Source organism: Globicephala melas, chromosome 8, assembly GCF_963455315.2.
Source record: "Globicephala melas chromosome 8, mGloMel1.2, whole genome shotgun sequence".
Classification (NCBI taxonomy): Eukaryota; Metazoa; Chordata; class Mammalia; order Artiodactyla; family Delphinidae; genus Globicephala; species Globicephala melas.
Genome location: NC_083321.1, coordinates 39,952,210 through 39,965,645, shown reverse-complemented (window position 1 = coordinate 39,965,645; position 13,436 = coordinate 39,952,210). Strand labels below are relative to the sequence as shown.

At 48.5% G+C, this 13,436-nt stretch overlaps 1 long non-coding RNA gene across 1 annotated transcript in view; it reads left to right on the top strand.

The window, feature by feature from the left end:
* Positions 1 to 12,003: 12,003 nt before the first annotated feature.
* LOC132597754 (uncharacterized) overlaps positions 12,004 to 13,436 on the top strand; it is a 145,027-nt gene continuing 143,594 nt past the window's right edge. The window contains exon 1 of the long non-coding RNA XR_009565042.1: positions 12,004 to 12,088. This is a non-coding gene — a long non-coding RNA (uncharacterized lncRNA). The remainder of the gene's footprint in view (positions 12,089 to 13,436) is intronic.

The window sequence follows — 13,436 nt, the reverse complement described above, 5'->3', positions numbered from 1 at the left end:
AAATCCCCAATTATGCAATGATGTTCTTCAGCCACATGATTTTTAAGTTCTTCTTCCACCTTGGATGTCTCTCATTTTACAGATGAGGACATTGAGGCTGAGGAAAGTAGGCATCCAGGATTCTACCAACCCTATACACTTGCGCTTATTTGGCGGGACGAAGTGAACCCTGGGCTTGAAGCTCTGCCTCTTGGCCATAGCATGGGTATCCAGGTCACTCAGGAAAAATGGCCACAAGCCATCCTGAAAGCCACCTGCACTCACTACCTATTGCTAGTACTTAGGGCCTCCCATTTCTCCAGTTTGCCTACAACACATTCACAGATATCTGGCTAACTATCAAGTCCACGGTTAGACATGTGGGTACCAGATGTGTGCAGCATTGTATACAGCTGTGCTTTTGCCAGATGTAGGAGGTACCAATTTCTACCCATATGACATCTGGGGAACAAGGCCCACAAGAGAAGAAACTCCTAACAAGGCACTAAGGCAAAGTGTCCATCTGGGTGACAGTAGCAATGCCCTCAACACTCACAATGAACCTAAGTAAAAGTGAGGAACTGAATTCTGGCAAGACCTTCAAGAAATGTTTATTGAGTGCTTATTCTGTGAGAAGCACCATGCTAAGTGCTAAACTAAAGACAAGTGAAAACAAGAGAGAAAGGGTCCCGCTTTGGAGGAAGGGAGGACCTGTGATTCTCAAGCAGCCAGGATGATCCTTTACGAAAATCAATCAGATCATATGTTTACCAGCTTAAAGTAAAAGCCACAGTCTTTACCATGGTACATAAACTTACCTTCTTCTACCTTCCGAACCTCAACTCCTATTACTCTTCCTCCTGTCCAATCCGCTCCAGCCTCATAGGTCTCTTTGCATTCCTAAAACACACTAAGCACGTTTCTACCTCAGGGCCTTGCACTTGCTGTTTTGTCTGGTGTCAGGCACATAGCAGTAACTCTTAGCTCTTAGTTGCCTTCCTTTCTTTTTCTTGCCTTCCATTCCCACTCCAATCCCTACCAAATACCTAAATTTTTAGGAACGAGTCATTATAAGTGATCAAAGAAGAAACAAGGTGGGTGGTGGCTTAGCTTTTCCCTGGTCTATCATAACCTCAGTGCTGTGCCTTGTGCCCACACTCAGCCCCAGCTTCAGATCCAGCCTTCGAGTTAGAAAGCAGACTGACCATGGGCTGGCCTGAAATTCCCACCAGCCTAAACAACTGGTCCTCTTCCCTACCCCGGAAGGAGTGAGTTGGGCCACAATCCAGATACATCCCAGGCAACAGGCCTGCTCTGTGACACTGTCAAGAAGCGAGGAGCCTTGGGAAGGTCACAGACATAAACAAGATAAAGCCTGTGAACTTCCAGGGCACTTGGGCCTGCGGACCAGAAGACTGTCAATGGCCCAGCCCCTGTCCTGATAACAGAGGGCAAAAACTTTCTAAGAGATGTATCTGTCCCTGAGCCCAAAGGGAGGGCAAAGGCTGAGCATCCTTTAGCAGCTGGGGGGGGGGGGCTAGGGGGAAGGGAGGAGAGAATGCCTCTGGAAGATTCTCCAGGGTGCACAGCCAGCCCCACTGCCCTGGCTGTCCCTGCAGCCCAGACATGAGGCAAGGAATTCAGTCAAATTTGACAAGCGTGCACTAGCATCCCCTGCCTGTCTGGCACACAAAGGGTGAACAAGATGTAGGTGTCAGTAACCCACATGGAAAACAAGAGGGGAACAGAGGACAGGCTTAGGGTTCTGCCTGGGGTCATGGGAGTCCAGGAATATTTCAAGGAGAATAAGGCCCCTAAGCAGGGCTGTGAAGGTCTGGTATGATTGTAACAGGTGGAGAAGGCAGGGGCGAACACTCCCGGGCAGAGACTGGTGTGCTCTTAAAGCACAGAGGAAGGCAATGGCAGATGTGTGCAAACTGACGTTAAGGCCTCTGAAGAGTTGCAGTGGGGGAAGAAAGCTGGAAGGGCAGCTCCAGGCTGGAATAGGAGGGGCAGTGGGAGCCTGGGCCAGCTCACCAGCAGGGCAGTAGCAGAACCAGCTGTGCTTTATACAGTGGAAGGAGGTGTGGAGTTGCGCAGACAGTGATGGGTTGTGATATTCCAAGGAAGACACTGGTGAAGCCTGGATTCCTGCAGTAGCCATGGGCTTGCTAGGAAAAGTTGCTGATTTTTTTATCCCCTTTCTGAGACAGTCATTCCCAGCTGTGGGGTCACCCGAGTGTGTACTGAACACTCTGGAAATGGGTTCTGAGGCGGAAAGAGTTCCTAGGTATAAGTCTGTATCCCAACTCTGGCCAGGCAGAGGTTACCAGGAAACACAGGGGCCCAGCCAGGTAAGGGTCTGGCATCCGAAATGCCCTGGAACTGTCTGGGTGATCCTTCTATAACATGGCTACAAACATATCCTCATCCTCCTTAAAACCCTTCACTGGTCCCATGTGTCACTTTCAGAATAAAGTCCCAGCTCTTTGGCTTGGTATTTAAAGCTTCATGAAGTCTGTACTTACCTCTCTCATCCCATTGCTTGGCCCGTTCCCCCTATGGTGTGTGTCCGCACACTCAACTCACCTGGGGATGTTTCAGAAATTCCAAAGCCCAGACAACACTCTAGACCAACTGAATCCCATCTCCATGGAGAGGACCTAGCTCCTCAGGTGTCCCCAGACAAGCCCAGGAACCTATTGTAGTTATAGGGCCTCCACCTAAGGTCCAGTCCCACCAGGTATATTAGCTAGCAATTTCCATCACAGACCACTTCAAAACCTCCACGGCTTACAACAAACATGAATGATTATGGTCACAGAAGTGCAGATGGCCTGTGATTTGGCTGATAAATGCTGGTGGCAGCTCTGCTTCAGGCCTCAGGTCAGCTGGTGTAGACCCCTGGCTGCACACTGCATCTGGGGGTTCCACAGGTCTCTCATCTTTCTGCAAGTAGCAGCTTCCCTGGGGCAAGTTTTCAAGATGATGACAGAAGTACAAGTGCCCCTTGAAATCTTGACTTTTAGCTGGCACCCTTTGCCTTCCACTTACATCCCACTGGTCAAAATGGGTCAGATGGTCAAGGCCAGCATCAATGGGAATGGGAAATAAACTCCGCCCACTCTCCTGCTCAATGAGTCACATGGGAATAGGGAATGAGGAACTAAGAATAATCCAATCTACTTCACAGGTAATCCTGTGACGTTGGAGGGACCACTACTTTGACCTTGTCTCTTCATTTGTAGAATAGGAGAGTTGCCCTGGATGTTTCATAAATGCCCACAGAAACTGCCCATCCCAGCTCTTCTCATCCATGCATTTACAAATATATTCACAACCCTCTGCTTGTGTCCATACAATACATTTTAACCGTGACTATTATTTTTGAATGCTTTGTAATTTCCAAAATGCTTCTGTATACTCACATAGGCCATATACTCATCTGCAGGTATATACACTTATATTCAGTCCTACATAGGAATATATTAACTTCTATTCAAATACACATTTTCCCGTGGACGTATCGCACATACACAAAAGCACGCAGATGCACACTGCACGCTTGTATGCACTCACACACAGGCACATATCTTCTCAGACATGCTTATTTACAAACACACCTTCCCCCACACTTACCTTCACTCACTAACTCACATATGTTCTGTTCCTCTGTGAGCACGGCTGCTTAATCAGAATCAAGGCCTGCTAATGAGGCTGTTGCCTGGCCCCCTGGGAGCTGCATTAACTCTTTGCTGCCCCCATCAAGGCTGCTGCACCGAGTGCCGTCCATCTGGGGATCCCAGGGAAAAAAGGGGCAGCAGGGGAGACAGACAGAGCTGCTTTCTCTGCAGACCTGGCACTTGTTTGGAGAGACTGGACCAGGGAGGGAGAGAAGGAGACAGAGGCAACAACATTCTGGACCCTCTGACTTCGCTCCACACTTTCCTCTCCAACCCCATCCCCATTCCTCATGTCCAGTGTATCGGATAAGTAGGATAACCAAAAACCAGGACAGCGTTGAGAGAGACAGAGACATTATTAACAACTACCCTGAACAATAGAATTACCTGGAAAGGTCACAGGCAAACAGGGATGTGTGGTCCCCCTACTCAGGAGAGACTGGATCTTGCAGCGTAACTCTGAGCTCCTGTTTCAGCACTCAAACTCAAGCTCCTGTCTCAACTTTTCACTCAGGTTGAAAAGAACTTTAATGGCAAATTTGCTCATTTTGCAGTTGAAGGCCCAGAGAATCTGAGACTCATCTAAGGTCACACAGTGTGATGGTAACAAAACAGGGTGCAGAACTAAGTTTTTCAATCTCCCAGACCAGAGGTCTCCTTGGTCCTGGTCCAGTTCCTGGGAAACAGACTCATAGTATCAGCTCAGTCTGCAAGTACTCACTGGGGGAAGAGGCAGGAGTGGGCAGAGGGACAGTGGTCTCCACTCATCCCATGGGACTGAGAGGGTCCTTCAAATTTGTCCCAAATTAGGAAAAAGGGGCCAAGTCTTTGTGCCTCCCTGGGGGAGATGTGACCTTGGGTGTGGTGGTATCCTATAGCTGAGAACAGTCCCCACAGAGGGACCCAGCCGTGAGCCCAGCAGCCACGTCCACTGACAGAAGACTTGGCCCTTAAGGGGGACGTGGGAAGCACACCCAGCCTCCACTACACCCTGAGCCTGGCTGTCCTTGAGCAGCAGTTGGCATCTGGCACCCATTTCACTGGCTGGAATGAAACCACTGGGGAGGGGCCTGCCCAGTCCAGGCAGGCAAGGAAGGAAGGCTGTTCCTCTGGAGACTGAGTTCCCTGGCCTCCCGGCACTGCCACCTCTGCTGTTGCACTTTTTACTCAACAGAACAGTCACCGTTGCTTAGTTTGTTGTCCCCTCGATCCCTCTACACTGCGTGATGTGGAAAAAGGAGAGTTCAGGAGACCATTGCTCTGTGGTGAGCAGATCAGATTCTTGTGACAAAACAGTGCCTGGGTTTGTCTTCTGGTTCCAGGGATCCTCCCGTGGAATTTAGGGGAGCAGGGGCGGTAGGAGGAGCGCTGAAAGGGGCCCCCGGAGCATGGGCTGAGAGATACTCTGCAAATCCATTATAAAGCTAAAGATCAAACTCAAAACGAGAAATGTCAGGCTTCCCATTAAAGGAGAGATACTTTTCACACAGGCTTTGAGGTCCAACAAACCTGACTTCCAATCCCAGCTGTTCTGCTGCCTACTGGGGGGCCTTCTGCACACTCCCAAGTCACCTGTTGTGAGAATTCTGTGAGGCAACCTGGAAACCAGCCTCGGGTCAGGAGCGGCAACATGCCAGCACTCTACCAAGCCTCGTTCATCCTGACCACAAGCCTGCAAGGTGGTGCCACAATCCCATTTCACAGATGAGCCTGCTCGCCCCAGGGCGCAGAACTGAGTCTGCGTGAGTACCAAGTCCTTGCTCTTTCCAGTATTCTTTACTGATTATTCCTGATGTGGGGCAGCTCCTTACATCAGCAGGGCTGGAATTTAAACAATCTGGCCTATAGCAGGTCTTGGTATTTTATTACATCCTATTGGGGGCAGTCACCAAGAGGAACAAAATCCTCCTTCTTAAAAGCCCAAGAACTTCAGTGCCAAAAACAATGGCTCTAGAGTTTTTTCCATTCATTCACACATACACATGCAGGTACACACACGTACACACACACACACACACACACACGCACACGCACACGCGCGCGCGCACACACACACACACACACACCCTCAGAGTTCTTTCCTGAGGGCCCTGCAGATTTGTTTTTCACAAAAGAGGATTCACAGGCATGGGGCTGTTCTGGAGAGCAGGTCAAATGGATCATCAAGTTTCCGGTGGAGGGAGGGCCCTCTGACTTTCCCAGTCCGTGGAATGCTGGCTGGGTTGGTGGTAGGGGTTACTCAGGGGTTACTGACTATAAATGCAACTCCTCAAATATGGATAGCTGACTCCCATGTGCCAGGCTTCCACTAGGGAGTTCTTAGGCTACTGGGGAAAAAACAAATGTAAAAACAGGAAATTACAACATGTTAGTAAAATTCTACCATGGAGTTGTAGAAGCAAGTACAAAGTCTGCAGAAAACTTGGAAGCTAGCTCTGTTTTGGAGGCTCAGGGAAGATTTACTGAAAGAAGTAACAACTAATCTGGGTTTTGGAGGATGAATAGGAGTTTGTAGAAACTACTATTTAATTTTAATGATTTATTTTTCTGTTTAAAGAGTAGGGAGGAAGAAGCCAAGGAAGGTAGCTTATACATACTGTATACATACTATTTGTATACATGCATTTGACACTTTGTACATATTTGCATATTTTAATTTTTATAACAGTCCCATGAGACAGGGTTTTCACAGGGAGGAAACTTAGGATCAAAAAGGGTAGGTTTAGTCATTTACCCAAGGTCTCACAGCTAGCAAGCGCTGGGGCCGGAAACCCATCACAGTGCTCTTGGCTCTGACTCCCTGGCTCTTTCCTTGCTACTGGCTTCTGTAGCTGACAGGAGGTGTACATTAACAGAGTTTATCTGTGGAGAACTCTGCACTTTTTGAGATAGAATGATATTAAATCATTAGAAACTAATTTAGCAAATGATCTTATTTAGGATCAACCCTACAAAATTTCCTCATTTGGAAGCTTCAGTTCTCCAAATCCTTGTCCTACCTACCCAATCCTTAGCCCAGCCCTGCAACTTGAGCAGGGAGGTCCCTTGTCTGGTACATCAGGGCAGAGCCAGTCTCTTGACTCCCATTCCACTGCTCTCTGTGTGACACCACGGTTTCCCATATCTCTTCCCTGTTGTATCCCTGGCACTAGGAGGAGGATTCTGAGGCCCTGGCAGATGCCAGGTGCCTTCTGCATCCTTGTGTGAGATAAAATGCCACTTAGTATGGGTTTGGCATCAAGCGTATTCCTTTGTATAAATGGGTGTGGTTTGGAGTTCCTGTGCTGACCACTTCTCGATTAAATGATGTTGGGCCATGTCACTTACCACTTTAGATTTTAAGTCATCTGAGAAATGGGGTGTGCGGATAAAGTCCTACCTCAGAGGACTAGCGTACAAAAACACTTGGTACTTACTAGGTGCTCAGTAAACGTGAGTTCACTTTTCTTCCTTATTCTTTGAAGAGGCATGGCCTGTGTCCAGGGTACACAGGGTTAACGTAACTCCCCCAGGGACCTAGGCATTTGACAAAATTAGGGCTTTTGCGTCCTTGTGCACTAATTATCTATGTATTGGAAAAGATCCTTGATTTAAAAACTGGTTTCAAAGAAGCTCTGAGGTCCTGGGAGGTGGTTCAAGGGTGGGGGACTCAGTGCTGGCCACACCACCACCCCCCAAGTCAACAAAAACAGCATGTCTTTGATGTGCTTTATGTGTTGGGCTTCCAGGTAGAATTTCATTTTAAGAGTGAGATCTAATGTTGAAAACAGAAAATTGAAAACCTCTGTTGGAGAGTAAGAGGGAGTTTAACACTGGAGCTTTGCATCTCAAACTGGGCTGCCTTCTGGCTCATGTTCCTCCCCTCGTGGCCTTCTTAACAGGGAAAGCCCTGATCCCACATCCTCCCCACCTCCTCCCCCACATGGAGGCCAGTCACAAGAAGAAAGATGAGCGGAGGTCCGTGCTACTAACTGGGCCCTGACGCCCTGAGCCCTTCACACACACACAAAGGAGCTATTGCCTGGGTTTCAGTTCTTTTTTTTTTTTTTTTTTGGTCGCGTATGGTCTTAGTTGAGGCATGCCGGATCTTTCGCTGTGACGTGAGCTCTTCGCTGCAGCGCACGGGCTCCCCTATGTTTGTGGCGTGCGAGTTTTCTCTCTCTAGTTGTGGCGCGCGGGCTCCAGGGCATGTGGGCTCTGTAGTTGTGGTGTGCAGGCTTAGTTGCCCCGTGGCATGTGGGATCTTAGTTCCCTGACCAGGGATCGAACCCGCGTCCCCTGCACTGGAAGGTGGATTCTTTACCCCCGGGCCACCAGGGAAGTCCTTGGGTTTCAGTTCTTGAAGGTTTTCTGTCCTAACCTGAGCTGTGGAGTCTTACTGGCTGATGTGGGCTAGAGATGGGGGAGAGGGAGGACGTGGGGCCTAAGGTGCCAAGGTGAGGGCAGGGAAAAGTGTTGAAAATGAGCAAGTGACTGTGGGAAGAGGAGCAATCTTCTTCCAGGTTGCTCCTCTTCCCATCTGCCGCCCAGTGAGGTGGAAGACACGTTGACTTTGGAGCCAGAAACAGCTGAGTTCAGATCCCGAGTCTGCGGCTGATCAGCTGCAGGATCTTGAGAAAATCCTTAACTCCTGCAGTCTTCACTTCCTCATCTACAAAACAGGAATACGAGTGCTCTCAGAGAATGAAGTGAATGTATATATCATATATGTACACCTGTACCTATGTTAAATAAATAAGATATTGTGTGGAAAACAGTAAGTACAGACTAGCTGCCAGTGAATAAGTATCAGTCCCCGGTCCCCATCCAGCTACCGTATCTACATTTCCCAGACCATACACCGGGACATTGCGCTGTGGAAAGGATTGAATGAAATGATATACATCAAATTGTTTGTGCAACTCCTGGCACACAGTAGGTGCTTAATAAGTGTTATCTTCTTTGCATGCTTCCCCCTCTCTGCACAGCCTGTTCGCAGAAGGAGATTTAGGAACAAGTCATTCCTGCAGTTCTGCCATTGCTGACTTTCTGTCCCCACGGGGATCCACGGCCCCGTGCTCACAGCATCACAGCCCTACACCATGTAATCTGGGTCTAACCCTGGGAACCAGCCTTAGAGCTTAGTCCGAAGGCTCTGTGACAATTATCTGTCCTGACACTAGCCTCTATCCAGGACGTGGGCCCTCTCTTGCCCTGGTCAGGCCTATTCCAGGCCAAGGAGTTCCACTCCTCCCTCCAAATCCTGACCTCCCCGCGCACCCACCTGTTGCCCCGCTGGCTGGCTGGTGGCAGGGCTTATGTGTTGCCCTTGGACAGGCTCTCAGATTAAGATTACCAGCTAGGTTTCCCTGTCTCTGTGTCCCACCCACCTGCTAGGTCAGCCTTCCCGTTAGAGCTAGGAGAGGGCGACCGCCCCCTGTGCCAGGATTTCCCCAACATCAGGAGGAGCTCCTGGTGTCAGCTCCTACCCGGTCAGATGCCCCAACACATGCCAAGCCCTCAGGGCATCCCCAGACCAGTGCTCAACCTCCTCCTGCCTTCCAGACAACCCTCCTTAAATCTGGAGATGAATGGGAGAAGGCAGGCAGGGCCAGAGAGCACTTCCGTGAAGGTCCAGATGTGGGCACACATATTGGGTGTTCAAGCTTGACCAGGCCATGGAAGATGAAAGATCACATGGGGTCCAAACCTCAGGCTGTGTGTCTTTGGACAACTCATTTTACCTCTCTGTGCCAGAGGGTTTTTCATCTGCAAACTGGAGTTAAGGAAACACAATAACTACTTCAGGGGATTGTTGTGAGGAATAAATTAGATACTGCATATTAACCTCAGTGCCCGGGTACATAGCGAGACTTCAATAAAAGTGAGGCTCTTTCCACATCGCTGTGACGTTGTCCTTGTGCTGTGGTTGCTTTTCTTGCCATTAAGAAGGATGTGCAGCATCCCCAGGTAGGTCTCCTGTGCTTCTCCTTTTCCTCAAACTATTCATTAATATTCTGTAGACTAAGTCAGGGAGGCAGTAGCAACACACCAGGCTTAAAACTAATCAAGTTCCCGTCAGTCCGAATGAACTTTTCGCACCGATTCTCAGATCTTCTGCATCTTGTCACTGGCTGCATTTTCCACACTTAATGAAGTTTGGGCAGCCCTGGCTGGCCACTGCCGGCTCCTGCCTGGTCCCGGAGTATGACCTCCACGCAGTCACAGCTGCTCCCAGGCACTGCACTGCGAGCACCCCCATCACCCGTCTGCCTTCTCATCGGGGGGTGATGAGACCCCAGCAGATTAACATGATATCCTTGTAATTCTGCATCCAAGACACATGTTATTTTCCTTCAACACATTTGGAAAGGGGGCAAGTTCTACTTTGTAAGGACCGTCACTTATTTTGAACTGGGAGAAAGTAATTTACTTGGTCAAAATCTGTGTTTTTCCATCAAGGGCACATATTCCCCTCTTGTAATGGGACACAGCGCCTTCTGGATCCCCACATAGTCAATTTTCCAAGGTTATTCCAGTGTGAGGCTTTCTTCTTCAGTTTATTTCATAAACTAATCCAACAGCTAAGAAAATAAAATTCAAAAATAATCACACAAATGAAGGTGAAAGGCAAAGAGGCAGGTGTGTTAGCGTGGTTCTCCCATCTCCAGTGTTTCTGAAAGAACTCTAAGAATGTCCCTCATCTGACTGGAAGCCCATTCATATTTTTCTACCATAGAAATAAATGATTTGAAGGGCTCCTTCCAAGACCTGGGCCCTGGCTCTCTACTTAGAAGCTCTGCTGGATTTCCCAGTGCCACCTACCACCCAACTAAGAGGGCTTACCAGCATTTGTTTTCTAGTTTCTAGTGCTGGGCTGTCTGGCCTGGCATCCCCAACTTGGGGACAATTCTTAGAGGCTGAGATTTTTGTCAGTGGCAAACTGGAAGATTCAGGGCCTTGAATGGAGCTGCAAAATCTCAAGCCCTGGGAGATCATGCCTATAGGGACCACCATGGAGGGCCACTATCCCTGTTTCCACTTCTCATGGGCCATTTTCAACAGATGTTAAGTTCGTAGATCTAGAAGGCATGACCTCTAGGCCACATCTTCAGGCCTGTGAATGGTGAGCAACAGGGGAAACTGCCTCAGACATTCAGACATTCTCAATGTGACTCCAAGAGAAGAGGCAGGGGAAGGACCTCACTCAGGATCACACAAGCTAGTAACTATCATAACTGAACCTTGAATCCAAGTTTGTATGACTTCAAATTACGCCACACTACCCTGTTACTACCTGGAAAGCAGGCTCAGTGCTGCAGGGGTCCTGGTGGATAGCTACTTTCCTCAAAGAATGAACTTGGTAGGTGACAGCCAGTTCCCCTGCCATCAGCTCACTTTCCTGTGGCTTCTCCAAAAGCCAGCCATCCCACTGGGTGGCTTTAACATCTCAAAGTATTCCTGACACTCCAGCACTCACTTGCAAAGAAAAGCTAGTCCCCAATCCCCACATTGGACAGACCCTATAGGAACTTTTTTTCAAAGTCTAAGAGAAAATGAAAAAGCATTAAGGCCATGGTAGCTTACATCCCAGGGAGGGAGCATCACCGCTCCCACCTCCCGCAACGGCTGGGAATTGCATTTGTGTTTAATAACAACTTTGATCCCTCTGCCAGCGCAGCGGTCATTGAGAAATCCTGACATAAAGAAGGTATCTGGGAGATAAAGTTCTGCAAGCGATGATTACTAGCACTTAAGTTCTCTTTTTGTTGAAAGGAAGAATCCCAGAATGAACAGTGCATTGAATGATATGACAAGCAAGTACTTGATCCCTGTCCAGCTGGAGGGGGATTGTACCCATCAGCAGCTTTTTAGCTAAGGATGTCTTTATATTTCCCTTCTTTGTCTGGGCCTCTCTAGTTCCTCCTTTTACTTCATGTCAGCACTATATAGTAGGTATGCCAAGTGGTTTTGAAATTTAAATTACAGTCTCTTTTTCAGATGTTATTGGAAAGAACATGTAATTTATAACCACGTGTTAGGAGTACAGGATGTTCATGGTCCACTGCCAATTTTTCTTTTGTCAAGTTAATAAAACTTTCATAAAACACTTATACACTTGTATATTTCATGGTAAAGATTTTTTTATCTCATAGGCTAATGTAAAGATTTATTAAAACCATTTTTTTGTTAAGAGGAGTGTCAATAGTTTGCAGCTGAGTGTAATTTTGAATCCGTGGAAGATGACGGTCTGATGGAAAATGACAGTAACAGCTTTGTTGATTTAGCACTGAAAATAAAGGAGCCTTTCAAACGAGAGAATGCTCTAATATCCAGAGTGGGTTAGGACGCACTCAGGCCAACAGAGGCGAGCTGGAGGAGCCGGCCACCAGCACTCCAGCCCCTGGCAGGAGCGGAGGAGGAGTGGATGCAGCCCAGGTGGGAGGGTGAGCAGCGCCCCCCCCCCACCCCCGGGAATAGCTGGCGGGAGGGCTCTTGCTGGGGGGGGGGGGGGGGAGGGGCCAGGAGGAGTGTTGAGGGCCTGAGTTGACTTCTTGTGGCAGAAAACTCTGGGATCTTCCTGTCCCCACAGGCACTCCTCGCCCTTCTAGCCCTCTCTGGGACCCCGTTTTTCCTGAAGGTCGAGGGCTACAGAACATGAACTAGTTTAATCTGGCCCGTCCCTTCCTCCCCTTCACCTTACTCACCACCTCCAGCAATCCACATCTACCCAAAACTGGTCCCTGTCGAAAGACTGTGTGAAGGAGCCTCATTTAACTTTCTTCTGCCTGTACACCCCAGGCTCCTAGAAGACCCTTCGTGGATGTTTTTTTTTGCAGCTGGTAAATGAGTGTGCTCTCTTGCATGGGGTTCAGCATCGAGTCTGAAACAGAATTTAATAATTTGGAGTAAATAGACTTCTTAGAACTTCTGTTTTCTCCTCCGTGCAATGCAGATGATAACTCGAATCTCCAAGTCCCTTTATGAGACCATTCTGAGATTTGCAGTTTGCAAAGCATATGGATGGGCTTTGCAGACTGCAGGCAGTGGACATGGGGACTCTTCATCTTGCAGGCTGGATCCATGGTCCTTTGGGAGGAATGTCAAGAGGATGGCAAGCCACTCGCACAAAGACCCCCATTCTCTCAAATGGTGAGATGGGCTGAATTTACAAACAGATTAAAAAGTTAAGAGGAAAGAAAGAGGAAGGGATGATTGTTAACTGTGTGCCATAGATCTTTCCATTACGAAGCCCTACTCTCGCCATTTTATAGATGATGAAAGTGGAAATACGAAAGGTTCCGCAATCAGCTTGAGATCACAAAACTAGTGAGACAAGCAGGTTTGACACTTAGGTCATCCTAACTCCTAAGATTGTTTTTTTTCCACTCCACAATAGCAACAGATGCTCTTAACTGGTTCCTAAATGCTAAGCACCCTGCTAGGCACTCTGCAAGCATTCTGTCCCTTAATCTCCATGCCACTCCTGCAGATTCACTCCTATCCTCATGCAAGATGAGAATACTGAAAGGGCTGCACGGTTCAAAGTGAGTGGCCTCCACTCATCATGGCTGACCTACCCTTCAGAGTTATAATACCCGTAGAAAACGAATGGGTGTGCTTCTGAGGAAGGGCTGCAGAGGGTGTGGGTACCTTTGGTGAAGTCCCAAAACTCTACATAGCTGCTTCTCCCCCAGGTGAGGGTTGGCCCCCAAGGTCTGGCTCAGGAACTGGGGCTTCAACATTCTCATTCCTCCCCATGGGTCTCTTCCCTGCCTCCCTCGCTCTGCTGTC